This window comes from Trichomycterus rosablanca, chromosome 4 (genome assembly GCF_030014385.1).
Source record: "Trichomycterus rosablanca isolate fTriRos1 chromosome 4, fTriRos1.hap1, whole genome shotgun sequence".
NCBI lineage: Eukaryota > Metazoa > Chordata > Actinopteri > Siluriformes > Trichomycteridae > Trichomycterus > Trichomycterus rosablanca.
Genome location: NC_085991.1, coordinates 11,435,820 through 11,457,645, shown reverse-complemented (window position 1 = coordinate 11,457,645; position 21,826 = coordinate 11,435,820). Strand labels below are relative to the sequence as shown.

The 21,826-nt window shown below is 49.8% G+C and overlaps 42 non-coding genes and 1 pseudogene across 42 annotated transcripts; all 43 read right to left on the bottom strand.

Annotated features, from left to right (window-relative positions):
• Positions 1-75: 75 nt before the first annotated feature.
• On the bottom strand, positions 76-266 carry LOC134313446 (U2 spliceosomal RNA). The gene has a single exon (XR_010012326.1). It is a non-coding gene; the product is annotated as a U2 spliceosomal RNA (small nuclear RNA).
• Positions 267-383: 117 nt separating this feature from the next.
• On the bottom strand, positions 384-498 carry LOC134312800 (U5 spliceosomal RNA). The gene has a single exon (XR_010011717.1). It is a non-coding gene; the product is annotated as a U5 spliceosomal RNA (small nuclear RNA).
• A 379-nt stretch (positions 499-877) lies between these two features.
• Positions 878-1,068, bottom strand: LOC134313419 (U2 spliceosomal RNA). The gene has a single exon (XR_010012300.1). It is a non-coding gene; the product is annotated as a U2 spliceosomal RNA (small nuclear RNA).
• A 117-nt stretch (positions 1,069-1,185) lies between these two features.
• Positions 1,186-1,300, bottom strand: LOC134312799 (U5 spliceosomal RNA). The gene has a single exon (XR_010011716.1). It is a non-coding gene; the product is annotated as a U5 spliceosomal RNA (small nuclear RNA).
• Positions 1,301-1,675: 375 nt separating this feature from the next.
• LOC134313279 (U2 spliceosomal RNA) lies at positions 1,676-1,866 on the bottom strand. Its single transcript, XR_010012165.1, has one exon. It is a non-coding gene; the product is annotated as a U2 spliceosomal RNA (small nuclear RNA).
• A 117-nt stretch (positions 1,867-1,983) lies between these two features.
• Positions 1,984-2,098, bottom strand: LOC134312797 (U5 spliceosomal RNA). Its single transcript, XR_010011714.1, has one exon. It is a non-coding gene; the product is annotated as a U5 spliceosomal RNA (small nuclear RNA).
• A 379-nt stretch (positions 2,099-2,477) lies between these two features.
• LOC134313445 (U2 spliceosomal RNA) lies at positions 2,478-2,668 on the bottom strand. The gene has a single exon (XR_010012325.1). It is a non-coding gene; the product is annotated as a U2 spliceosomal RNA (small nuclear RNA).
• A 117-nt stretch (positions 2,669-2,785) lies between these two features.
• On the bottom strand, positions 2,786-2,900 carry LOC134312796 (U5 spliceosomal RNA). Its single transcript, XR_010011713.1, has one exon. It is a non-coding gene; the product is annotated as a U5 spliceosomal RNA (small nuclear RNA).
• Positions 2,901-3,279: 379 nt separating this feature from the next.
• LOC134313418 (U2 spliceosomal RNA) lies at positions 3,280-3,470 on the bottom strand. Its single transcript, XR_010012299.1, has one exon. It is a non-coding gene; the product is annotated as a U2 spliceosomal RNA (small nuclear RNA).
• Positions 3,471-3,587: 117 nt separating this feature from the next.
• Positions 3,588-3,702, bottom strand: LOC134312795 (U5 spliceosomal RNA). The gene has a single exon (XR_010011712.1). It is a non-coding gene; the product is annotated as a U5 spliceosomal RNA (small nuclear RNA).
• Positions 3,703-4,077: 375 nt separating this feature from the next.
• On the bottom strand, positions 4,078-4,268 carry LOC134313417 (U2 spliceosomal RNA). The gene has a single exon (XR_010012298.1). It is a non-coding gene; the product is annotated as a U2 spliceosomal RNA (small nuclear RNA).
• Positions 4,269-4,385: 117 nt separating this feature from the next.
• On the bottom strand, positions 4,386-4,500 carry LOC134312794 (U5 spliceosomal RNA). The gene has a single exon (XR_010011711.1). It is a non-coding gene; the product is annotated as a U5 spliceosomal RNA (small nuclear RNA).
• A 375-nt stretch (positions 4,501-4,875) lies between these two features.
• LOC134313416 (U2 spliceosomal RNA) lies at positions 4,876-5,066 on the bottom strand. Its single transcript, XR_010012297.1, has one exon. It is a non-coding gene; the product is annotated as a U2 spliceosomal RNA (small nuclear RNA).
• Positions 5,067-5,183: 117 nt separating this feature from the next.
• On the bottom strand, positions 5,184-5,298 carry LOC134312793 (U5 spliceosomal RNA). The gene has a single exon (XR_010011710.1). It is a non-coding gene; the product is annotated as a U5 spliceosomal RNA (small nuclear RNA).
• A 375-nt stretch (positions 5,299-5,673) lies between these two features.
• Positions 5,674-5,864, bottom strand: LOC134313277 (U2 spliceosomal RNA). The gene has a single exon (XR_010012164.1). It is a non-coding gene; the product is annotated as a U2 spliceosomal RNA (small nuclear RNA).
• A 117-nt stretch (positions 5,865-5,981) lies between these two features.
• LOC134312792 (U5 spliceosomal RNA) lies at positions 5,982-6,096 on the bottom strand. The gene has a single exon (XR_010011709.1). It is a non-coding gene; the product is annotated as a U5 spliceosomal RNA (small nuclear RNA).
• Positions 6,097-6,475: 379 nt separating this feature from the next.
• On the bottom strand, positions 6,476-6,666 carry LOC134313443 (U2 spliceosomal RNA). The gene has a single exon (XR_010012323.1). It is a non-coding gene; the product is annotated as a U2 spliceosomal RNA (small nuclear RNA).
• A 117-nt stretch (positions 6,667-6,783) lies between these two features.
• LOC134312791 (U5 spliceosomal RNA) lies at positions 6,784-6,898 on the bottom strand. Its single transcript, XR_010011708.1, has one exon. It is a non-coding gene; the product is annotated as a U5 spliceosomal RNA (small nuclear RNA).
• A 379-nt stretch (positions 6,899-7,277) lies between these two features.
• On the bottom strand, positions 7,278-7,468 carry LOC134313414 (U2 spliceosomal RNA). Its single transcript, XR_010012295.1, has one exon. It is a non-coding gene; the product is annotated as a U2 spliceosomal RNA (small nuclear RNA).
• Positions 7,469-7,585: 117 nt separating this feature from the next.
• On the bottom strand, positions 7,586-7,700 carry LOC134312790 (U5 spliceosomal RNA). Its single transcript, XR_010011707.1, has one exon. It is a non-coding gene; the product is annotated as a U5 spliceosomal RNA (small nuclear RNA).
• Positions 7,701-8,075: 375 nt separating this feature from the next.
• LOC134313412 (U2 spliceosomal RNA) lies at positions 8,076-8,266 on the bottom strand. The gene has a single exon (XR_010012294.1). It is a non-coding gene; the product is annotated as a U2 spliceosomal RNA (small nuclear RNA).
• A 117-nt stretch (positions 8,267-8,383) lies between these two features.
• LOC134312789 (U5 spliceosomal RNA) lies at positions 8,384-8,498 on the bottom strand. Its single transcript, XR_010011706.1, has one exon. It is a non-coding gene; the product is annotated as a U5 spliceosomal RNA (small nuclear RNA).
• Positions 8,499-8,873: 375 nt separating this feature from the next.
• On the bottom strand, positions 8,874-9,064 carry LOC134313276 (U2 spliceosomal RNA). The gene has a single exon (XR_010012163.1). It is a non-coding gene; the product is annotated as a U2 spliceosomal RNA (small nuclear RNA).
• A 117-nt stretch (positions 9,065-9,181) lies between these two features.
• LOC134312788 (U5 spliceosomal RNA) lies at positions 9,182-9,296 on the bottom strand. Its single transcript, XR_010011705.1, has one exon. It is a non-coding gene; the product is annotated as a U5 spliceosomal RNA (small nuclear RNA).
• Positions 9,297-9,675: 379 nt separating this feature from the next.
• On the bottom strand, positions 9,676-9,866 carry LOC134313275 (U2 spliceosomal RNA). Its single transcript, XR_010012162.1, has one exon. It is a non-coding gene; the product is annotated as a U2 spliceosomal RNA (small nuclear RNA).
• A 117-nt stretch (positions 9,867-9,983) lies between these two features.
• LOC134312786 (U5 spliceosomal RNA) lies at positions 9,984-10,098 on the bottom strand. The gene has a single exon (XR_010011703.1). It is a non-coding gene; the product is annotated as a U5 spliceosomal RNA (small nuclear RNA).
• A 379-nt stretch (positions 10,099-10,477) lies between these two features.
• LOC134313411 (U2 spliceosomal RNA) lies at positions 10,478-10,668 on the bottom strand. The gene has a single exon (XR_010012293.1). It is a non-coding gene; the product is annotated as a U2 spliceosomal RNA (small nuclear RNA).
• A 117-nt stretch (positions 10,669-10,785) lies between these two features.
• Positions 10,786-10,900, bottom strand: LOC134312785 (U5 spliceosomal RNA). Its single transcript, XR_010011702.1, has one exon. It is a non-coding gene; the product is annotated as a U5 spliceosomal RNA (small nuclear RNA).
• A 375-nt stretch (positions 10,901-11,275) lies between these two features.
• On the bottom strand, positions 11,276-11,466 carry LOC134313274 (U2 spliceosomal RNA). Its single transcript, XR_010012161.1, has one exon. It is a non-coding gene; the product is annotated as a U2 spliceosomal RNA (small nuclear RNA).
• A 117-nt stretch (positions 11,467-11,583) lies between these two features.
• On the bottom strand, positions 11,584-11,698 carry LOC134312784 (U5 spliceosomal RNA). The gene has a single exon (XR_010011701.1). It is a non-coding gene; the product is annotated as a U5 spliceosomal RNA (small nuclear RNA).
• Positions 11,699-12,073: 375 nt separating this feature from the next.
• Positions 12,074-12,264, bottom strand: LOC134313273 (U2 spliceosomal RNA). The gene has a single exon (XR_010012160.1). It is a non-coding gene; the product is annotated as a U2 spliceosomal RNA (small nuclear RNA).
• Positions 12,265-12,381: 117 nt separating this feature from the next.
• Positions 12,382-12,496, bottom strand: LOC134312783 (U5 spliceosomal RNA). Its single transcript, XR_010011700.1, has one exon. It is a non-coding gene; the product is annotated as a U5 spliceosomal RNA (small nuclear RNA).
• Positions 12,497-12,875: 379 nt separating this feature from the next.
• LOC134313410 (U2 spliceosomal RNA) lies at positions 12,876-13,066 on the bottom strand. The gene has a single exon (XR_010012292.1). It is a non-coding gene; the product is annotated as a U2 spliceosomal RNA (small nuclear RNA).
• A 117-nt stretch (positions 13,067-13,183) lies between these two features.
• Positions 13,184-13,298, bottom strand: LOC134312782 (U5 spliceosomal RNA). The gene has a single exon (XR_010011699.1). It is a non-coding gene; the product is annotated as a U5 spliceosomal RNA (small nuclear RNA).
• Positions 13,299-13,673: 375 nt separating this feature from the next.
• LOC134313272 (U2 spliceosomal RNA) lies at positions 13,674-13,864 on the bottom strand. The gene has a single exon (XR_010012159.1). It is a non-coding gene; the product is annotated as a U2 spliceosomal RNA (small nuclear RNA).
• A 117-nt stretch (positions 13,865-13,981) lies between these two features.
• LOC134312781 (U5 spliceosomal RNA) lies at positions 13,982-14,096 on the bottom strand. Its single transcript, XR_010011698.1, has one exon. It is a non-coding gene; the product is annotated as a U5 spliceosomal RNA (small nuclear RNA).
• Positions 14,097-14,471: 375 nt separating this feature from the next.
• Positions 14,472-14,661, bottom strand: LOC134312581 (U2 spliceosomal RNA). The gene has a single exon (XR_010011571.1). It is a non-coding gene; the product is annotated as a U2 spliceosomal RNA (small nuclear RNA).
• Positions 14,662-19,634: 4,973 nt separating this feature from the next.
• LOC134312677 (U2 spliceosomal RNA) lies at positions 19,635-19,756 on the bottom strand (annotated as a pseudogene).
• A 117-nt stretch (positions 19,757-19,873) lies between these two features.
• Positions 19,874-19,988, bottom strand: LOC134312780 (U5 spliceosomal RNA). The gene has a single exon (XR_010011697.1). It is a non-coding gene; the product is annotated as a U5 spliceosomal RNA (small nuclear RNA).
• A 378-nt stretch (positions 19,989-20,366) lies between these two features.
• LOC134313271 (U2 spliceosomal RNA) lies at positions 20,367-20,557 on the bottom strand. The gene has a single exon (XR_010012158.1). It is a non-coding gene; the product is annotated as a U2 spliceosomal RNA (small nuclear RNA).
• Positions 20,558-20,666: 109 nt separating this feature from the next.
• LOC134312962 (U5 spliceosomal RNA) lies at positions 20,667-20,781 on the bottom strand. The gene has a single exon (XR_010011872.1). It is a non-coding gene; the product is annotated as a U5 spliceosomal RNA (small nuclear RNA).
• Positions 20,782-21,156: 375 nt separating this feature from the next.
• On the bottom strand, positions 21,157-21,347 carry LOC134313409 (U2 spliceosomal RNA). Its single transcript, XR_010012291.1, has one exon. It is a non-coding gene; the product is annotated as a U2 spliceosomal RNA (small nuclear RNA).
• Positions 21,348-21,464: 117 nt separating this feature from the next.
• Positions 21,465-21,579, bottom strand: LOC134312779 (U5 spliceosomal RNA). Its single transcript, XR_010011696.1, has one exon. It is a non-coding gene; the product is annotated as a U5 spliceosomal RNA (small nuclear RNA).
• Positions 21,580-21,826: the final 247 nt, after the last annotated feature.

The following is a 21,826-nucleotide window of genomic DNA, read 5'->3' as shown; positions in this document are numbered from 1 at the left end:
ACCCCTAATCCCAACAGCTTTCCAGCAGGGGCCAGTCACCAGCATTCGTCAATTACTCTTTCGTTTGACCGTTTATGAGGGTGCACCGTGACAGGAGGCAATGCAATACCTGGTCGATGCGTGGAGTGGACGGAGCAAGCCCCTCTTCCGACTCCCAGGCCTAAAAATCCATTTAATATATGGTCCTCGGGTAGAGGACGTATCAGATATTAAACTGATAAGAACAGATACTACACTTGATCTTAGCCAAAAGGCCGAGAAGCGATAACCTGAAATAGGCGCCGGGCCACTGGCCCTACCTTTTGAGGATCCGGACTAGTGGACGGCGCTGACCGGCCGCCTTCACGCCCACACACCTTCTGTCATTCCACCAGCAAAAGAGCAGCTTTGCAAAGACAAAGCCTTCAAAAAATAAGTTGAACTTGTCAACGTTCCTCTCCACGGAAATCTTTAGTAAAAGGCGAAAGATTTGTACGTGAATGAAGAGAAACTCCAGCCCTGCTCGCCGGTCGCCCAGGCCTCCGTAGGCCACCGGCCGCTCAAGGAAGAGGGCTCGAGGTAGAGCGACGAAAACCTGCAGCAAAAGCGCCCTTGGGTCGTCGGGTGGGTGACGAGGCAGCACAGCCTTTGCCTGGAGAAACACAGGGTGGGGGAAAATTAAGTCTTTCGCCTTTTTTTTTTTTTTTTTTTTTTTTTTAAGTAAAATGGAGGGAAAATGAAAAAGCGGGAAAAGCGGGACTCCCTAGCGCAAAAGGACCGAGGAAACCCCGGGCCTAGGCTAGGCAAAGGTCTAAGGCGCCGTACCCCTAATCCCAACAGCTTTCCAGCAGGGGCCAGTCACCAGCATTCGTCAATTACTCTTTCGTTTGACCGTTTATGAGGGTGCACCGTGCCAGGAGGCAATGCAATACCTGGTCGATGCGTGGAGTGGACTGAGCAAGCCCCTCTTCCGACTCCCAGGCCTAAAAATCCATTTAATATATGGTCCTCGGGTAGAGGACGTATCAGATATTAAACTGATAAGAACAGATACTACACTTGATCTTAGCCAAAAGGCCGAGAAGCGATAACCTGAAATAGGCGCCGGGCCACGGGCCCTACCTTTTGAGGGTCCGGACTAGTGGACGGCGCTGACCGGCCGCCTTCACGCCCACACACCTTCTGTCATTCCACCAGCAAAAGAGCAGCTTTGCAAAGACAAAGCCTTCAAAAAATAAGTTGAACTTGTCAACGTTCCTCTCCACGGAAATCTTTAGTAAAAGGCGAAAGATTTGTACGTGAATGAAGAGAAACTCCAGCCCTGCTCGCCTGTCGCCCAGGCCTCCGTAGGCCACCGGCCGCTCAAGGAAGAGGGCTCGAGGTAGAGCGACGAAAACCTGCAGCAAAAGCGCCCTTGGGTCGTCGGGTGGGTGACGAGGCAGCACAGCCTTTGCCTGGAGAAACACAGGGTGGGGGAAAATTAAGTTTTTCGCCTTTTCTTTTTTTTTTTTTTTTTAAGTAAAATGGAGGGAAAATGAAAAAGCGGGAAAAGCGGGACTCCCTAGCGCAAAAGGACCGAGGAAACCCCGGGCCTAGGCTAGGCAAAGGTCTAAGGCGCCGTACCCCTAATCCCAACAGCTTTCCAGCAGGGGCCAGTCACCAGCATTCGTCAATTACTCTTTCGTTTGACCGTTTATGAGGGTGCACCGTGCCAGGAGGCAATGCAATACCTGGTCGATGCGTGGAGTGGACGGAGCAAGCCCCTCTTCCGACTCCCAGGCCTAAAAATCCATTTAATATATGGTCCTCGGGTAGAGGACGTATCAGATATTAAACTGATAAGAACAGATACTACACTTGATCTTAGCCAAAAGGCCGAGAAGCGATAACCTGAAATAGGCGCCGGGCCACGGGCCCTACCTTTTGAGGATCCGGACTAGTGGACGGCGCTGACCGGCCGCCTTCACGCCCACACACCTTCTGTCATTCCACCAGCAAAAGAGCAGCTTTGCAAAGACAAAGCCTTCAAAAAATAAGTTGAACTTGTCAACGTTCCTCTCCACGGAAATCTTTAGTAAAAGGCGAAAGATTTGTACGTGAATGAAGAGAAACTCCAGCCCTGCTCGCCGGTCGCCCAGGCCTCCGTAGGCCACCGGCCGCTCAAGGAAGAGGGCTCGAGGTAGAGCGACGAAAACCTGCAGCAAAAGCGCCCTTGGGTCGTCGGGTGGGTGACGAGGCAGCACAGCCTTTGCCTGGAGAAACACAGGGTGGGGGAAAATTAAGTCTTTCGCCTTTTTTTTTTTTTTTTTTTTTTTTTTAAGTAAAATGGAGGGAAAATGAAAAAGCGGGAAAAGCGGGACTCCCTAGCGCAAAAGGACCGAGGAAACCCCGGGCCTAGGCTAGGCAAAGGTCTAAGGCGCCGTACCCCTAATCCCAACAGCTTTCCAGCAGGGGCCAGTCACCAGCATTCGTCAATTACTCTTTCGTTTGACCGTTTATGAGGGTGCACCGTGACAGGAGGCAATGCAATACCTGGTCGATGCGTGGAGTGGACGGAGCAAGCCCCTCTTCCGACTCCCAGGCCTAAAAATCCATTTAATATATGGTCCTCGGGTAGAGGACGTATCAGATATTAAACTGATAAGAACAGATACTACACTTGATCTTAGCCAAAAGGCCGAGAAGCGATAACCTGAAATAGGCGCCAGGCCACTGGCCCTACCTTTTGAGGATCCGGACTAGTGGACGGCGCTGACCGGCCGCCTTCACGCCCACACACCTTCTGTCATTCCACCAGCAAAAGAGCAGCTTTGCAAAGACAAAGCCTTCAAAAAATAAGTTGAACTTGTCAACGTTCCTCTCCACGGAAATCTTTAGTAAAAGGCGAAAGATTTGTACGTGAATGAAGAGAAACTCCAGCCCTGCTCGCCGGTCGCCCAGGCCTCCGTAGGCCACCGGCCGCTCAAGGAAGAGGGCTCGAGGTAGAGCGACGAAAACCTGCAGCAAAAGCGCCCTTGGGTCGTCGGGTGGGTGACGAGGCAGCACAGCCTTTGCCTGGAGAAACACAGGGTGGGGGAAAATTAAGTCTTTCGCCTTTTTTTTTTTTTTTTTTTTTTTTTTAAGTAAAATGGAGGGAAAATGAAAAAGCGGGAAAAGCGGGACTCCCTAGCGCAAAAGGACCGAGGAAACCCCGGGCCTAGGCTAGGCAAAGGTCTAAGGCGCCGTACCCCTAATCCCAACAGCTTTCCAGCAGGGGCCAGTCACCAGCATTCGTCAATTACTCTTTCGTTTGACCGTTTATGAGGGTGCACCGTGCCAGGAGGCAATGCAATACCTGGTCGATGCGTGGAGTGGACTGAGCAAGCCCCTCTTCCGACTCCCAGGCCTAAAAATCCATTTAATATATGGTCCTCGGGTAGAGGACGTATCAGATATTAAACTGATAAGAACAGATACTACACTTGATCTTAGCCAAAAGGCCGAGAAGCGATAACCTGAAATAGGCGCCGGGCCACGGGCCCTACCTTTTGAGGGTCCGGACTAGTGGACGGCGCTGACCGGCCGCCTTCACGCCCACACACCTTCTGTCATTCCACCAGCAAAAGAGCAGCTTTGCAAAGACAAAGCCTTCAAAAAATAAGTTGAACTTGTCAACGTTCCTCTCCACGGAAATCTTTAGTAAAAGGCGAAAGATTTGTACGTGAATGAAGAGAAACTCCAGCCCTGCTCGCCTGTCGCCCAGGCCTCCGTAGGCCACCGGCCGCTCAAGGAAGAGGGCTCGAGGTAGAGCGACGAAAACCTGCAGCAAAAGCGCCCTTGGGTCGTCGGGTGGGTGACGAGGCAGCACAGCCTTTGCCTGGAGAAACACAGGGTGGGGGAAAATTAAGTTTTTCGCCTTTTCTTTTTTTTTTTTTTTTTAAGTAAAATGGAGGGAAAATGAAAAAGCGGGAAAAGCGGGACTCCCTAGCGCAAAAGGACCGAGGAAACCCCGGGCCTAGGCTAGGCAAAGGTCTAAGGCGCCGTACCCCTAATCCCAACAGCTTTCCAGCAGGGGCCAGTCACCAGCATTCGTCAATTACTCTTTCGTTTGACCGTTTATGAGGGTGCACCGTGCCAGGAGGCAATGCAATACCTGGTCGATGCGTGGAGTGGACTGAGCAAGCCCCTCTTCCGACTCCCAGGCCTAAAAATCCATTTAATATATGGTCCTCGGGTAGAGGACGTATCAGATATTAAACTGATAAGAACAGATACTACACTTGATCTTAGCCAAAAGGCCGAGAAGCGATAACCTGAAATAGGCGCCGGGCCACGGGCCCTACCTTTTGAGGGTCCGGACTAGTGGACGGCGCTGACCGGCCGCCTTCACGCCCACACACCTTCTGTCATTCCACCAGCAAAAGAGCAGCTTTGCAAAGACAAAGCCTTCAAAAAATAAGTTGAACTTGTCAACGTTCCTCTCCACGGAAATCTTTAGTAAAAGGCGAAAGATTTGTACGTGAATGAAGAGAAACTCCAGCCCTGCTCGCCTGTCGCCCAGGCCTCCGTAGGCCACCGGCCGCTCAAGGAAGAGGGCTCGAGGTAGAGCGACGAAAACCTGCAGCAAAAGCGCCCTTGGGTCGTCGGGTGGGTGACGAGGCAGCACAGCCTTTGCCTGGAGAAACACAGGGTGGGGGAAAATTAAGTTTTTCGCCTTTTCTTTTTTTTTTTTTTTTTAAGTAAAATGGAGGGAAAATGAAAAAGCGGGAAAAGCGGGACTCCCTAGCGCAAAAGGACCGAGGAAACCCCGGGCCTAGGCTAGGCAAAGGTCTAAGGCGCCGTACCCCTAATCCCAACAGCTTTCCAGCAGGGGCCAGTCACCAGCATTCGTCAATTACTCTTTCGTTTGACCGTTTATGAGGGTGCACCGTGCCAGGAGGCAATGCAATACCTGGTCGATGCGTGGAGTGGACTGAGCAAGCCCCTCTTCCGACTCCCAGGCCTAAAAATCCATTTAATATATGGTCCTCGGGTAGAGGACGTATCAGATATTAAACTGATAAGAACAGATACTACACTTGATCTTAGCCAAAAGGCCGAGAAGCGATAACCTGAAATAGGCGCCGGGCCACGGGCCCTACCTTTTGAGGGTCCGGACTAGTGGACGGCGCTGACCGGCCGCCTTCACGCCCACACACCTTCTGTCATTCCACCAGCAAAAGAGCAGCTTTGCAAAGACAAAGCCTTCAAAAAATAAGTTGAACTTGTCAACGTTCCTCTCCACGGAAATCTTTAGTAAAAGGCGAAAGATTTGTACGTGAATGAAGAGAAACTCCAGCCCTGCTCGCCTGTCACCCAGGCCTCCGTAGGCCACCGGCCGCTCAAGGAAGAGGGCTCGAGGTAGAGCGACGAAAACCTGCAGCAAAAGCGCCCTTGGGTCGTCGGGTGGGTGACGAGGCAGCACAGCCTTTGCCTGGAGAAACACAGGGTGGGGGAAAATTAAGTTTTTCGCCTTTTCTTTTTTTTTTTTTTTTTAAGTAAAATGGAGGGAAAATGAAAAAGCGGGAAAAGCGGGACTCCCTAGCGCAAAAGGACCGAGGAAACCCCGGGCCTAGGCTAGGCAAAGGTCTAAGGCGCCGTACCCCTAATCCCAACAGCTTTCCAGCAGGGGCCAGTCACCAGCATTCGTCAATTACTCTTTCGTTTGACCGTTTATGAGGGTGCACCGTGCCAGGAGGCAATGCAATACCTGGTCGATGCGTGGAGTGGACGGAGCAAGCCCCTCTTCCGACTCCCAGGCCTAAAAATCCATTTAATATATGGTCCTCGGGTAGAGGACGTATCAGATATTAAACTGATAAGAACAGATACTACACTTGATCTTAGCCAAAAGGCCGAGAAGCGATAACCTGAAATAGGCGCCGGGCCACGGGCCCTACCTTTTGAGGATCCGGACTAGTGGACGGCGCTGACCGGCCGCCTTCACGCCCACACACCTTCTGTCATTCCACCAGCAAAAGAGCAGCTTTGCAAAGACAAAGCCTTCAAAAAATAAGTTGAACTTGTCAACGTTCCTCTCCACGGAAATCTTTAGTAAAAGGCGAAAGATTTGTACGTGAATGAAGAGAAACTCCAGCCCTGCTCGCCGGTCGCCCAGGCCTCCGTAGGCCACCGGCCGCTCAAGGAAGAGGGCTCGAGGTAGAGCGACGAAAACCTGCAGCAAAAGCGCCCTTGGGTCGTCGGGTGGGTGACGAGGCAGCACAGCCTTTGCCTGGAGAAACACAGGGTGGGGGAAAATTAAGTCTTTCGCCTTTTTTTTTTTTTTTTTTTTTTTTTTAAGTAAAATGGAGGGAAAATGAAAAAGCGGGAAAAGCGGGACTCCCTAGCGCAAAAGGACCGAGGAAACCCCGGGCCTAGGCTAGGCAAAGGTCTAAGGCGCCGTACCCCTAATCCCAACAGCTTTCCAGCAGGGGCCAGTCACCAGCATTCGTCAATTACTCTTTCGTTTGACCGTTTATGAGGGTGCACCGTGACAGGAGGCAATGCAATACCTGGTCGATGCGTGGAGTGGACGGAGCAAGCCCCTCTTCCGACTCCCAGGCCTAAAAATCCATTTAATATATGGTCCTCGGGTAGAGGACGTATCAGATATTAAACTGATAAGAACAGATACTACACTTGATCTTAGCCAAAAGGCCGAGAAGCGATAACCTGAAATAGGCGCCGGGCCACTGGCCCTACCTTTTGAGGATCCGGACTAGTGGACGGCGCTGACCGGCCGCCTTCACGCCCACACACCTTCTGTCATTCCACCAGCAAAAGAGCAGCTTTGCAAAGACAAAGCCTTCAAAAAATAAGTTGAACTTGTCAACGTTCCTCTCCACGGAAATCTTTAGTAAAAGGCGAAAGATTTGTACGTGAATGAAGAGAAACTCCAGCCCTGCTCGCCGGTCGCCCAGGCCTCCGTAGGCCACCGGCCGCTCAAGGAAGAGGGCTCGAGGTAGAGCGACGAAAACCTGCAGCAAAAGCGCCCTTGGGTCGTCGGGTGGGTGACGAGGCAGCACAGCCTTTGCCTGGAGAAACACAGGGTGGGGGAAAATTAAGTCTTTCGCCTTTTTTTTTTTTTTTTTTTTTTTTTTAAGTAAAATGGAGGGAAAATGAAAAAGCGGGAAAAGCGGGACTCCCTAGCGCAAAAGGACCGAGGAAACCCCGGGCCTAGGCTAGGCAAAGGTCTAAGGCGCCGTACCCCTAATCCCAACAGCTTTCCAGCAGGGGCCAGTCACCAGCATTCGTCAATTACTCCTTCGTTTGACCGTTTATGAGGGTGCACCGTGCCAGGAGGCAATGCAATACCTGGTCGATGCGTGGAGTGGACTGAGCAAGCCCCTCTTCCGACTCCCAGGCCTAAAAATCCATTTAATATATGGTCCTCGGGTAGAGGACGTATCAGATATTAAACTGATAAGAACAGATACTACACTTGATCTTAGCCAAAAGGCCGAGAAGCGATAACCTGAAATAGGCGCCGGGCCACGGGCCCTACCTTTTGAGGGTCCGGACTAGTGGACGGCGCTGACCGGCCGCCTTCACGCCCACACACCTTCTGTCATTCCACCAGCAAAAGAGCAGCTTTGCAAAGACAAAGCCTTCAAAAAATAAGTTGAACTTGTCAACGTTCCTCTCCACGGAAATCTTTAGTAAAAGGCGAAAGATTTGTACGTGAATGAAGAGAAACTCCAGCCCTGCTCGCCTGTCGCCCAGGCCTCCGTAGGCCACCGGCCGCTCAAGGAAGAGGGCTCGAGGTAGAGCGACGAAAACCTGCAGCAAAAGCGCCCTTGGGTCGTCGGGTGGGTGACGAGGCAGCACAGCCTTTGCCTGGAGAAACACAGGGTGGGGGAAAATTAAGTTTTTCGCCTTTTCTTTTTTTTTTTTTTTTTAAGTAAAATGGAGGGAAAATGAAAAAGCGGGAAAAGCGGGACTCCCTAGCGCAAAAGGACCGAGGAAACCCCGGGCCTAGGCTAGGCAAAGGTCTAAGGCGCCGTACCCCTAATCCCAACAGCTTTCCAGCAGGGGCCAGTCACCAGCATTCGTCAATTACTCTTTCGTTTGACCGTTTATGAGGGTGCACCGTGCCAGGAGGCAATGCAATACCTGGTCGATGCGTGGAGTGGACTGAGCAAGCCCCTCTTCCGACTCCCAGGCCTAAAAATCCATTTAATATATGGTCCTCGGGTAGAGGACGTATCAGATATTAAACTGATAAGAACAGATACTACACTTGATCTTAGCCAAAAGGCCGAGAAGCGATAACCTGAAATAGGCGCCGGGCCACGGGCCCTACCTTTTGAGGGTCCGGACTAGTGGACGGCGCTGACCGGCCGCCTTCACGCCCACACACCTTCTGTCATTCCACCAGCAAAAGAGCAGCTTTGCAAAGACAAAGCCTTCAAAAAATAAGTTGAACTTGTCAACGTTCCTCTCCACGGAAATCTTTAGTAAAAGGCGAAAGATTTGTACGTGAATGAAGAGAAACTCCAGCCCTGCTCGCCTGTCGCCCAGGCCTCCGTAGGCCACCGGCCGCTCAAGGAAGAGGGCTCGAGGTAGAGCGACGAAAACCTGCAGCAAAAGCGCCCTTGGGTCGTCGGGTGGGTGACGAGGCAGCACAGCCTTTGCCTGGAGAAACACAGGGTGGGGGAAAATTAAGTTTTTCGCCTTTTCTTTTTTTTTTTTTTTTTAAGTAAAATGGAGGGAAAATGAAAAAGCGGGAAAAGCGGGACTCCCTAGCGCAAAAGGACCGAGGAAACCCCGGGCCTAGGCTAGGCAAAGGTCTAAGGCGCCGTACCCCTAATCCCAACAGCTTTCCAGCAGGGGCCAGTCACCAGCATTCGTCAATTACTCTTTCGTTTGACCGTTTATGAGGGTGCACCGTGCCAGGAGGCAATGCAATACCTGGTCGATGCGTGGAGTGGACGGAGCAAGCCCCTCTTCCGACTCCCAGGCCTAAAAATCCATTTAATATATGGTCCTCGGGTAGAGGACGTATCAGATATTAAACTGATAAGAACAGATACTACACTTGATCTTAGCCAAAAGGCCGAGAAGCGATAACCTGAAATAGGCGCCGGGCCACGGGCCCTACCTTTTGAGGATCCGGACTAGTGGACGGCGCTGACCGGCCGCCTTCACGCCCACACACCTTCTGTCATTCCACCAGCAAAAGAGCAGCTTTGCAAAGACAAAGCCTTCAAAAAATAAGTTGAACTTGTCAACGTTCCTCTCCACGGAAATCTTTAGTAAAAGGCGAAAGATTTGTACGTGAATGAAGAGAAACTCCAGCCCTGCTCGCCGGTCGCCCAGGCCTCCGTAGGCCACCGGCCGCTCAAGGAAGAGGGCTCGAGGTAGAGCGACGAAAACCTGCAGCAAAAGCGCCCTTGGGTCATCGGGTGGGTGACGAGGCAGCACAGCCTTTGCCTGGAGAAACACAGGGTGGGGGAAAATTAAGTCTTTCGCCTTTTTTTTTTTTTTTTTTTTTTTTTTAAGTAAAATGGAGGGAAAATGAAAAAGCGGGAAAAGCGGGACTCCCTAGCGCAAAAGGACCGAGGAAACCCCGGGCCTAGGCTAGGCAAAGGTCTAAGGCGCCGTACCCCTAATCCCAACAGCTTTCCAGCAGGGGCCAGTCACCAGCATTCGTCAATTACTCTTTCGTTTGACCGTTTATGAGGGTGCACCGTGCCAGGAGGCAATGCAATACCTGGTCGATGCGTGGAGTGGACGGAGCAAGCCCCTCTTCCGACTCCCAGGCCTAAAAATCCATTTAATATATGGTCCTCGGGTAGAGGACGTATCAGATATTAAACTGATAAGAACAGATACTACACTTGATCTTAGCCAAAAGGCCGAGAAGCGATAACCTGAAATAGGCGCCGGGCCACGGGCCCTACCTTTTGAGGGTCCGGACTAGTGGACGGCGCTGACCGGCCGCCTTCACGCCCACACACCTTCTGTCATTCCACCAGCAAAAGAGCAGCTTTGCAAAGACAAAGCCTTCAAAAAATAAGTTGAACTTGTCAACGTTCCTCTCCACGGAAATCTTTAGTAAAAGGCGAAAGATTTGTACGTGAATGAAGAGAAACTCCAGCCCTGCTCGCCGGTCGCCCAGGCCTCCGTAGGCCACCGGCCGCTCAAGGAAGAGGGCTCGAGGTAGAGCGACGAAAACCTGCAGCAAAAGCGCCCTTGGGTCGTCGGGTGGGTGACGAGGCAGCACAGCCTTTGCCTGGAGAAACACAGGGTGGGGGAAAATTAAGTCTTTCGCCTTTTTTTTTTTTTTTTTTTTTTTTTTAAGTAAAATGGAGGGAAAATGAAAAAGCGGGAAAAGCGGGACTCCCTAGCGCAAAAGGACCGAGGAAACCCCGGGCCTAGGCTAGGCAAAGGTCTAAGGCGCCGTACCCCTAATCCCAACAGCTTTCCAGCAGGGGCCAGTCACCAGCATTCGTCAATTACTCTTTCGTTTGACCGTTTATGAGGGTGCACCGTGCCAGGAGGCAATGCAATACCTGGTCGATGCGTGGAGTGGACTGAGCAAGCCCCTCTTCCGACTCCCAGGCCTAAAAATCCATTTAATATATGGTCCTCGGGTAGAGGACGTATCAGATATTAAACTGATAAGAACAGATACTACACTTGATCTTAGCCAAAAGGCCGAGAAGCGATAACCTGAAATAGGCGCCGGGCCACGGGCCCTACCTTTTGAGGGTCCGGACTAGTGGACGGCGCTGACCGGCCGCCTTCACGCCCACACACCTTCTGTCATTCCACCAGCAAAAGAGCAGCTTTGCAAAGACAAAGCCTTCAAAAAATAAGTTGAACTTGTCAACGTTCCTCTCCACGGAAATCTTTAGTAAAAGGCGAAAGATTTGTACGTGAATGAAGAGAAACTCCAGCCCTGCTCGCCTGTCGCCCAGGCCTCCGTAGGCCACCGGCCGCTCAAGGAAGAGGGCTCGAGGTAGAGCGACGAAAACCTGCAGCAAAAGCGCCCTTGGGTCGTCGGGTGGGTGACGAGGCAGCACAGCCTTTGCCTGGAGAAACACAGGGTGGGGGAAAATTAAGTTTTTCGCCTTTTCTTTTTTTTTTTTTTTTTAAGTAAAATGGAGGGAAAATGAAAAAGCGGGAAAAGCGGGACTCCCTAGCGCAAAAGGACCGAGGAAACCCCGGGCCTAGGCTAGGCAAAGGTCTAAGGCGCCGTACCCCTAATCCCAACAGCTTTCCAGCAGGGGCCAGTCACCAGCATTCGTCAATTACTCTTTCGTTTGACCGTTTATGAGGGTGCACCGTGCCAGGAGGCAATGCAATACCTGGTCGATGCGTGGAGTGGACGGAGCAAGCCCCTCTTCCGACTCCCAGGCCTAAAAATCCATTTAATATATGGTCCTCGGGTAGAGGACGTATCAGATATTAAACTGATAAGAACAGATACTACACTTGATCTTAGCCAAAAGGCCGAGAAGCGATAACCTGAAATAGGCGCCGGGCCACGGGCCCTACCTTTTGAGGATCCGGACTAGTGGACGGCGCTGACCGGCCGCCTTCACGCCCACACACCTTCTGTCATTCCACCAGCAAAAGAGCAGCTTTGCAAAGACAAAGCCTTCAAAAAATAAGTTGAACTTGTCAACGTTCCTCTCCACGGAAATCTTTAGTAAAAGGCGAAAGATTTGTACGTGAATGAAGAGAAACTCCAGCCCTGCTCGCCTGTCGCCCAGGCCTCCGTAGGCCACCGGCCGCTCAAGGAAGAGGGCTCGAGGTAGAGCGACGAAAACCTGCAGCAAAAGCGCCCTTGGGTCGTCGGGTGGGTGACGAGGCAGCACAGCCTTTGCCTGGAGAAACACAGGGTGGGGGAAAATTAAGTTTTTCGCCTTTTCTTTTTTTTTTTTTTTTTAAGTAAAATGGAGGGAAAATGAAAAAGCGGGAAAAGCGGGACTCCCTAGCGCAAAAGGACCGAGGAAACCCCGGGCCTAGGCTAGGCAAAGGTCTAAGGCGCCGTACCCCTAATCCCAACAGCTTTCCAGCAGGGGCCAGTCACCAGCATTCGTCAATTACTCTTTCGTTTGACCGTTTATGAGGGTGCACCGTGCCAGGAGGCAATGCAATACCTGGTCGATGCGTGGAGTGGACGGAGCAAGCCCCTCTTCCGACTCCCAGGCCTAAAAATCCATTTAATATATGGTCCTCGGGTAGAGGACGTATCAGATATTAAACTGATAAGAACAGATACTACACTTGATCTTAGCCAAAAGGCCGAGAAGCGATAACCTGAAATAGGCGCCGGGCCACGGGCCCTACCTTTTGAGGGTCCGGACTAGTGGACGGCGCTGACCGGCCGCCTTCACGCCCACACACCTTCTGTCATTCCACCAGCAAAAGAGCAGCTTTGCAAAGACAAAGCCTTCAAAAAATAAGTTGAACTTGTCAACGTTCCTCTCCACGGAAATCTTTAGTAAAAGGCGAAAGATTTGTACGTGAATGAAGAGAAACTCCAGCCCTGCTCGCCGGTCGCCCAGGCCTCCGTAGGCCACCGGCCGCTCAAGGAAGAGGGCTCGAGGTAGAGCGACGAAAACCTGCAGCAAAAGCGCCCTTGGGTCGTCGGGTGGGTGACGAGGCAGCACAGCCTTTGCCTGGAGAAACACAGGGTGGGGGAAAATTAAGTCTTTCGCCTTTTTTTTTTTTTTTTTTTTTTTTTTAAGTAAAATGGAGGGAAAATGAAAAAGCGGGAAAAGCGGGACTCCCTAGCGCAAAAGGACCGAGGAAACCCCGGGCCTAGGCTAGGCAAAGGTCTAAGGCGCCGTACCCCTAATCCCAACAGCTTTCCAGCAGGGGCCAGTCACCAGCATTCGTCAATTACTCTTTCGTTTGACCGTTTATGAGGGTGCACCGTGCCAGGAGGCAATGCAATACCTGGTCGATGCGTGGAGTGGACTGAGCAAGCCCCTCTTCCGACTCCCAGGCCTAAAAATCCATTTAATATATGGTCCTCGGGTAGAGGACGTATCAGATATTAAACTGATAAGAACAGATACTACACTTGATCTTAGCCAAAAGGCCGAGAAGCGATAACCTGAAATAGGCGCCGGGCCACGGGCCCTACCTTTTGAGGGTCCGGACTAGTGGACGGCGCTGACCGGCCGCCTTCACGCCCACACACCTTCTGTCATTCCACCAGCAAAAGAGCAGCTTTGCAAAGACAAAGCCTTCAAAAAATAAGTTGAACTTGTCAACGTTCCTCTCCACGGAAATCTTTAGTAAAAGGCGAAAGATTTGTACGTGAATGAAGAGAAACTCCAGCCCTGCTCGCCTGTCGCCCAGGCCTCCGTAGGCCACCGGCCGCTCAAGGAAGAGGGCTCGAGGTAGAGCGACGAAAACCTGCAGCAAAAGCGCCCTTGGGTCGTCGGGTGGGTGACGAGGCAGCACAGCCTTTGCCTGGAGAAACACAGGGTGGGGGAAAATTAAGTTTTTCGCCTTTTCTTTTTTTTTTTTTTTTTAAGTAAAATGGAGGGAAAATGAAAAAGCGGGAAAAGCGGGACTCCCTAGCGCAAAAGGACCGAGGAAACCCCGGGCCTAGGCTAGGCAAAGGTCTAAGGCGCCGTACCCCTAATCCCAACAGCTTTCCAGCAGGGGCCAGTCACCAGCATTCGTCAATTACTCTTTCGTTTGACCGTTTATGAGGGTGCACCGTGCCAGGAGGCAATGCAATACCTGGTCGATGCGTGGAGTGGACGGAGCAAGCCCCTCTTCCGACTCCCAGGCCTAAAAATCCATTTAATATATGGTCCTCGGGTAGAGGACGTATCAGATATTAAACTGATAAGAACAGATACTACACTTGATCTTAGCCAAAAGGCCGAGAAGCGATAACCTGAAATAGGCGCCGGGCCACGGGCCCTACCTTTTGAGGATCCGGACTAGTGGACGGCGCTGACCGGCCGCCTTCACGCCCACACACCTTCTGTCATTCCACCAGCAAAAGAGCAGCTTTGCAAAGACAAAGCCTTCAAAAAATAAGTTGAACTTGTCAACGTTCCTCTCCACGGAAATCTTTAGTAAAAGGCGAAAGATTTGTACGTGAATGAAGAGAAACTCCAGCCCTGCTCGCCTGTCGCCCAGGCCTCCGTAGGCCACCGGCCGCTCAAGGAAGAGGGCTCGAGGTAGAGCGACGAAAACCTGCAGCAAAAGCGCCCTTGGGTCGTCGGGTGGGTGACGAGGCAGCACAGCCTTTGCCTGGAGAAACACAGGGTGGGGGAAAATTAAGTTTTTCGCCTTTTCTTTTTTTTTTTTTTTTTAAGTAAAATGGAGGGAAAATGAAAAAGCGGGAAAAGCGGGACTCCCTAGCGCAAAAGGACCGAGGAAACCCCGGGCCTAGGCTAGGCAAAGGTCTAAGGCGCCGTACCCCTAATCCCAACAGCTTTCCAGCAGGGGCCAGTCACCAGCATTCGTCAATTACTCTTTCGTTTGACCGTTTATGAGGGTGCACCGTGCCAGGAGGCAATGCAATACCTGGTCGATGCGTGGAGTGGACGGAGCAAGCCCCTCTTCCGACTCCCAGGCCTAAAAATCCATTTAATATATGGTCCTCGGGTAGAGGACGTATCAGATATTAAACTGATAAGAACAGATTTTTTTTTTTTTTTTTTAAATTTTACAAAAGTTTATTTACACACATTGTCACTCAATACAAACTATTTACAGAACATTCATTTTCATTTCTTTCCCACCACCACTATTACATTCAGTGTAATCATCATGTCTTTTTCATACACATGTCCCATAATCTTCCCCACTTTTCCTTCCCTTTTTCCCACCCCAAGTCCATTTCATCTTCTTTCATTCTTGTCTTTATTTCCCACTCGACTTTCTTGACTATCCCTATCACTCCCTTTCCCTTCCCTTCCTTCACCTCCACCTGTCTATCCTCCCATATTCCTCTCTTGACCAGGCTTATTGTTAGCCACAACATGAATCTGCTTCTCCCCTTCCCCATTCCTCCTATCCCTTTGTCTACAACCTCCCACGTTACTCTAAACCCCTTTCTTATATTTCCCAACCATGTTCCCATCTTCTGCCATACTTCCCTAGCTACCTTACATTCCCAAAATACGTGTATTATTGATTCCTCCCTTCCACACCCCTCTCTCGGACACCTGTTTGTCTTACTAATTCCATGCCTGTACATAATTTCTTTTACTGGTAGTTTCCTATGCACTATTTGCCAGTTGATATCTTTTAGCCTATTTTCCAGCCCAAGTGGTTGTATTCTGGTCCACACTGTCCCTACTTCTACCCTTCTGTTACTCTCTCTTACCCTCCTACTCCTAACTTCCTCATATAATCTTTTGTGGCTTGTACATATGTTTCTGTCTTTCCCTTCTTTGTTTGTCTTTAGCCACTTAACAGCCTGCCCATAATGCCATGGCAGCTGTTCCGCTCTTGGGCCTCTATTGTCCCACTCCATTACACCCCGTGCCTGATATGCAAAGAATAATTTCAAAAAGTACCATCCTGGGTGTTGTCCCTCCTGTGCTAGCTCCTGCATTATGCTTGCCACATGAATGCAGTCCAATTTTAATCCTACATCTAAAACCCCTCTCCCCCCTTCCTCTATTTTCCTATACATTATCTCCCTTGCTACGTACTCGTACTTTCCACCCCACATAAAACGAAATACTTCCCTTTGTACCCACCTCCTTCCACTCACTGGTAGTGGGTAGATGTATGCCAGGTACATCAGAAAGGGAAGTACCTCTGCTTTAATTACCAGGCTCTTCCCTATATACGACAATTTCCTCCCGGTCCATAGTCCTAGCTTTTGTTTCATCTTTATCAGTCTCTCTCCCCAGTTCAACCCTGCTGCTCCCTGGTTTTCAAATTTTACCCCTAAAATCTTTATTGGTCCTTCACTTACCTCCAATCCTCCCACCGAATCTTTCCTATCCTTCACTGTCCCAAAATATTTTAACTTAGATTTTTCCCTATTCAATTTCGCCCCAGACCCCACTCCGAATCTTTCCACTATGTCTAATGTTTTCTCTATGTCCCTATCCGTTCTACCTAAAATTGTCATGTCGTCTGCGTATTGTGTCACCTTCACTCTATACCCACCTGCTCCCGGCACCAAAACCCCTACTATCTCCCTGTCCTTTCTAATCTTTTCTGCCAGCGGCTCCATATACATTATAAAGAGGAGTGGCGATAGTGGACACCCCTGTAATATACCTCCCGCTGTCTCAAAACTCCTCCCTAGATACCCGTTCAAACTTACTCTGCTGTACGTTCTCCTGTACATTGTTTTGACCCAGCCAATCAGTTTTACTCCCATCCCCATCTTTTCCATTACCCTATACAAAAATTCCCTATCCACCCTGTCGAACGCCTTTGATTGGTCTAAGCTCGCCAACATCAATGGCAGCTTTCGGTCTCCTGACCACGCCACCACATCTCTGATCAGCTGTAGGTTCCACCTCGTGCTTCTACCCTCTATTCCACATGTCTGATCCACGTGGATGACATGTGGCAGTGCCTTCCGTAACCTTTTTGCCAGTATTTTTGCCATTACTTTGCTGTCTACACCCAGCATTGATAATGGCCTGTAGTTGTCTAAATTTTCCTTTTCCCCCTTTTTATAAATTGGTGTCACTACCCCTGTCGCCATTGTTCCCTTCATTTCCCCATCCTCCAATATTGTGTTAAACACCTCTGTTAAATCCCTGCTTATCACTTCATTAAACCTCTTATAAAACTCTCCCGATATCCCATCTATCCCTGGTACCTTACCCTTTTTCAGGCTTTTTATTGCCTCTTTCACTTCCTCCTCCCTTATGCTTTTATTTATTTCTTGCTTTATATCGTTAGGCACCTCCTTTTCTAGTTCTTTTATAAATTCATCTCCTACTTCTACCTCTACTTTCCTCTCCCTAAAATATCTTCTATAATACTCTGTCCCTACCTGCAACATCTCCTCATTTTGTACTTTTAGCTGTCCCTCCACATCCCTTATTCCCTCTATCCCTCTCTCTTCTCTTCTTTCTCTAGCTTTCCCTATCCAATACGTATCTACTCTTTCCCCTCTCTCCCTAAACTCCTGTCCTGCTGTTAACATGTACTTCTCTGCTCTTCCCTCATATATCTTCCTTATCTGTCCCTGTACTATTTCTACTCTATCCTTGTCCACCTCCTTCCCCTCGTTCTCTTTCTCCTTTTCCTTCGCTAGTTCCCCCCACATTCTCCCTAAATCCCCCTTCTCCTCCTTTATCCTCTCCCTACTCTTCCACTGTCCCCATTGCTTTATCCTTTTCTTTGCTATCTCCCACCACTCTATAATTCCCTCGCATAGTCCTTTTAAACCCCTAACCCCTTCCCAAAACACTCTAAATTCCTCTTCTATCCCCTCTTTCTCTAATATTTTTACATTTAATTTCCAATACCCTGTCCCGTATTTTCTTCCCCCCACTTTTACCTCAGCCATCACCAGGTCATGGTCTGAGAAGTTTACGCTTTTTGTTTCCCCTGCCACCACTTCCATACCCCTACTAACAAAAATCCCATCCAACCTACTTTCATCCCCCCTTGTATTCCTCCACGTTGGTCCTTCCATTCCCCTTCCTACCTCCTTCCCTATGTCCACTATCTTATGCGTTTTTATTATATCTTCTATTATTCCTGCTGCTTCATCTCTTCCTCCCGCCAAATTAATATTAAAGTCCCCCCCCATAACCAAAAAATTATTTGTTGCACATAACAACTTAACATTTTCATAAAAAACCCTTTTGTCTTTTATGTTCTGTGGTCCATATATATTTAATACCCTTAACTTTACTCCCCCCCAACTTAAATCCACTCCAACCATCCTCCCCACTTCACCACCTATAATTTGTTTTACTTTCATACCCCATCCCTTAAACAAAATCCCAACTCCACTTGAGTGTACCCCCCCTATGGACCACACTGATTTTCCCCCTCGCCAGTCCCTTTGGAACGCTTTAACATCCTCCAAATCCTTCAGGTGCGCCTCCTGAATAAAACAAATGTCCAAACTTAAATCTTCTAAAAAACTGAAAACCATTTTCCTTTTCTTTGTATTTTTCAATCCTCGCGCATTAAAGGTCCCTATTTTCAATTTCATTTCCATTTGATTAATTTAATTAAAATAATAATCCTCCCTAAAACCACAGTCCATATTTGGTCGGTTTTGTAACTAAATAATAATACATTTAAACAATCTGCCAACCCCATCCCCATTAATAAATCAAAAGTCTCTTCTTTTACGCTCCATATCTCAGTTTTCCTTTTTACTCTTTTACATATGCTCATTTTGGTCCTTTTATTTTCTCCCTAGTCCTTCTCTGTAGCAGCATTTCCTCCTCTCCTTGATCCTCCTCGCTTTCAGATTCGCTCATTGTCCTCATCTCCTCTTCTCGACTTGTTTCAATCTCCTCTCTCACCTCCAATTTTGTTCTTTTCTTCTCTCTCCCTTCCTCTGTTGCCTCCTTTGGTCGTGTTTGCTTGCTATTAGCATGCTTGCTCTCTTTCTCCTCCCCTTTTTCCTGTTGTTGTTCCAGTTCCTTCATCTCCATTGCCATAGCCCAGTCCGGGCTTTCTCTTTGTAGAGTCTCTTCTAGCCCTTCCAGTGCCGCCTCTAACCCTGTTGGTGTCCAGAAAATCTGTTCCTCACTTGAGCTTAAGTTTTCCTGGGTTCCCTCTATTCCGTTTGTTTCTTTCTCTGGTCCTCTTTCTCCTTTTTCCTTTGTTCTCATTGATTCCCGCTCTTTTTCACCTCCTTCTCCAGTTTCTTTTCGGCTGTCTGTCTCCTCCACCGTCTCCTCCCCCACCTGGTCTGCTGTCTCTGCTTCTTTGTTCTTTCTCTGCTGCATTTTTCCCGCCTTTTCCGGCTCCTCGTGTTCAGTTTCTCTCCTGAACCCCATTTCCTCAAAGTCCTCTGCAAATAAACTTGCAAAAAGTCCTCTTCGCGCTGGGCATCGTCTGTAAAGATGTTCCTCGCTTCCACATATGCTGCATGTCTTGGGAGCTCCACATTCTTGTGTCCTGTGATCCTCCCCTCCACATGTACGACATCTCTGGCCTTCACAGTTTTCTTTTGTGTGTCCTAAGGCTCCACACCTTCTGCAGTACTGTGGCTGGCCTGGGTAGTACAAAAACCCGCGATGTGGCCCAATTGCGAAGCTACCTGGGGGATGCACCAAACCTCCCGTGGTCGTTGGATCCACCTTTAGCTTCACCATAAACCTTCTCTTCCCGTTCCAAATACCAAACCGCCCACGTACCTTCTCTCCTGGTGACACAGTGTTGCAATACCTGGAGAGGAAAGCCCTGATGTCTTCATCCGGCACAAAAGGGTTGTACATGTGTACCGTCACTGGTATCTCCTCCATTGCAAACAGCGGCACCAGGCGTATGTCTCTCAGGTCCTCGTCCTCCATACTCCTTGAACAGAGGTCAAAGAACGTTGTGCAGTCTTTAAAAGAAACGAAGGTAATGTCCAAAAAGCCAGCTGTCGAGAAGTCTTGTAGGCAATAAATCTGTGATGCCGTAACTGCACATCGGGTTCTAAGCAAGTCTTGTACGATCCAGTCCCATCCGAATCTCCTCCTTCTTTCCTCAGTCGCCTCCCCGCAGATTTCAATCCTAACGCTATGTTTAAGCCGCGCCAACCTGGCCGGCCGTCTGTCGCCTTCTCTCTGCATGATAAGAACAGATACTACACTTGATCTTAGCCAAAAGGCCGAGAAGCGATAACCTGAAATAGGCGCCGGGCCACGGGCCCTACCTTTTGAGGGTCCGGACTAGTGGACGGCGCTGACCGGCCGCCTTCACGCCCACACACCTTCTGTCATTCCACCAGCAAAAGAGCAGCTTTGCAAAGACAAAGCCTTCAAAAAATAAGTTGAACTTGTCAACGTTCCTCTCCACGGAAATCTTTAGTAAAAGGCGAAAGATTTGTACGTGAATGAAGAGAAACTCCAGCCCTGCTCGCCGGTCGCCCAGGCCTCCGTAGGCCACCGGCCGCTCAAGGAAGAGGGCTCGAGGTAGAGCGACGAAAACCTGCAGCAAAAGCGCCCTTGGGTCGTCGGGTGGGTGACGAGGCAGCACAGCCTTTGCCTGGAGAAACACAGGGTGGGGGAAAATTAAGTCTTTCGCCTTTTTTTTTTTTTTTTTTTTTTTTTAAGTAAAATGGAGGGAAAATGAAAAAGCGGGAAAAGCGGGACTCCCTAGCGCAAAAGGACCGAGGAAACCCCGGGCCTAGGCTAGGCAAAGGTCTAAGGCGCCGTACCCCTAATCCCAACAGCTTTCCAGCAGGGGCCAGTCACCAGCATTCGTCAATTACTCTTTCGTTTGACCGTTTATGAGGGTGCACCGTGCCAGGAGGCAATGCAATACCTGGTCGATGCGTGGAGTGGACGGAGCAAGCCCCTCTTCCGACTCCCAGGCCTAAAAATCCATTTAATATATGGTCCTCGGGTAGAGGACGTATCAGATATTAAACTGATAAGAACAGATACTACACTTGATCTTAGCCAAAAGGCCGAGAAGCGATAACCTGAAATAGGCGCCGGGCCACGGGCCCTACCTTTTGAGGGTCCGGACTAGTGGACGGCGCTGACCGGCCGCCCACACACCTTCTGTCATTCCACCAGCAAAAGAGCAGCTTTGCAAAGACAAAGCCTTCAAAAAATAAGTTGAACTTGTCAACGTTCCTCTCCACGGAAACCTTTAGTAAAAGGCGAAAGATTTGTACGTGAATGAAGAGAAACTCCAGCCCTGCTCGCCGGTCGCCCAGGCCTCCGTAGGCCACCGGCCGCTCAAGGAAGAGGGCTCGAGGTAGAGCGACGAAAACCTGCAGCAAAAGCGCCCTTGGGTCGTCGGGTGGGTGACGAGGCAGCACAGCCTTTGCCTGGAGAAACACAGGGTGGGGGAAAATTAAGTCTTTCGCCTTTTTTTTTTTTTTTTTTTTTTAAGTAAAATGGAGGGAAAATGAAAAAGCGGGAAAAGCGGGACTCCCTAGCGCAAAAGGACCGAGGAAACCCCGGGCCTAGGCTAGGCAAAGGTCTAAGGCGCCGTACCCCTAATCCCAACAGCTTTCCAGCAGGGGCCAGTCACCAGCATTCGTCAATTACTCTTTCGTTTGACCGTTTATGAGGGTGCACCGTGCCAGGAGGCAATGCAATACCTGGTCGATGCGTGGAGTGGACTGAGCAAGCCCCTCTTCCGACTCCCAGGCCTAAAAATCCATTTAATATATGGTCCTCGGGTAGAGGACGTATCAGATATTAAACTGATAAGAACAGATACTACACTTGATCTTAGCCAAAAGGCCGAGAAGCGATAACCTGAAATAGGCGCCGGGCCACGGGCCCTACCTTTTGAGGGTCCGGACTAGTGGACGGCGCTGACCGGCCGCCTTCACGCCCACACACCTTCTGTCATTCCACCAGCAAAAGAGCAGCTTTGCAAAGACAAAGCCTTCAAAAAATAAGTTGAACTTGTCAACGTTCCTCTCCACGGAAATCTTTAGTAAAAGGCGAAAGATTTGTACGTGAATGAAGAGAAACTCCAGCCCTGCTCGCCTGTCGCCCAGGCCTCCGTAGGCCACCGGCCGCTCAAGGAAGAGGGCTCGAGGTAGAGCGACGAAAACCTGCAGCAAAAGCGCCCTTGGGTCGTCGGGTGGGTGACGAGGCAGCACAGCCTTTGCCTGGAGAAACACAGGGTGGGGGAAAATTAAGTCTTTCGCCTTTTTTTTTTTTTTTTTTTTTTTTTTTAAGTAAAATGGAGGGAAAATGAAAAAGCGGGAAAAGCGGGACTCCCT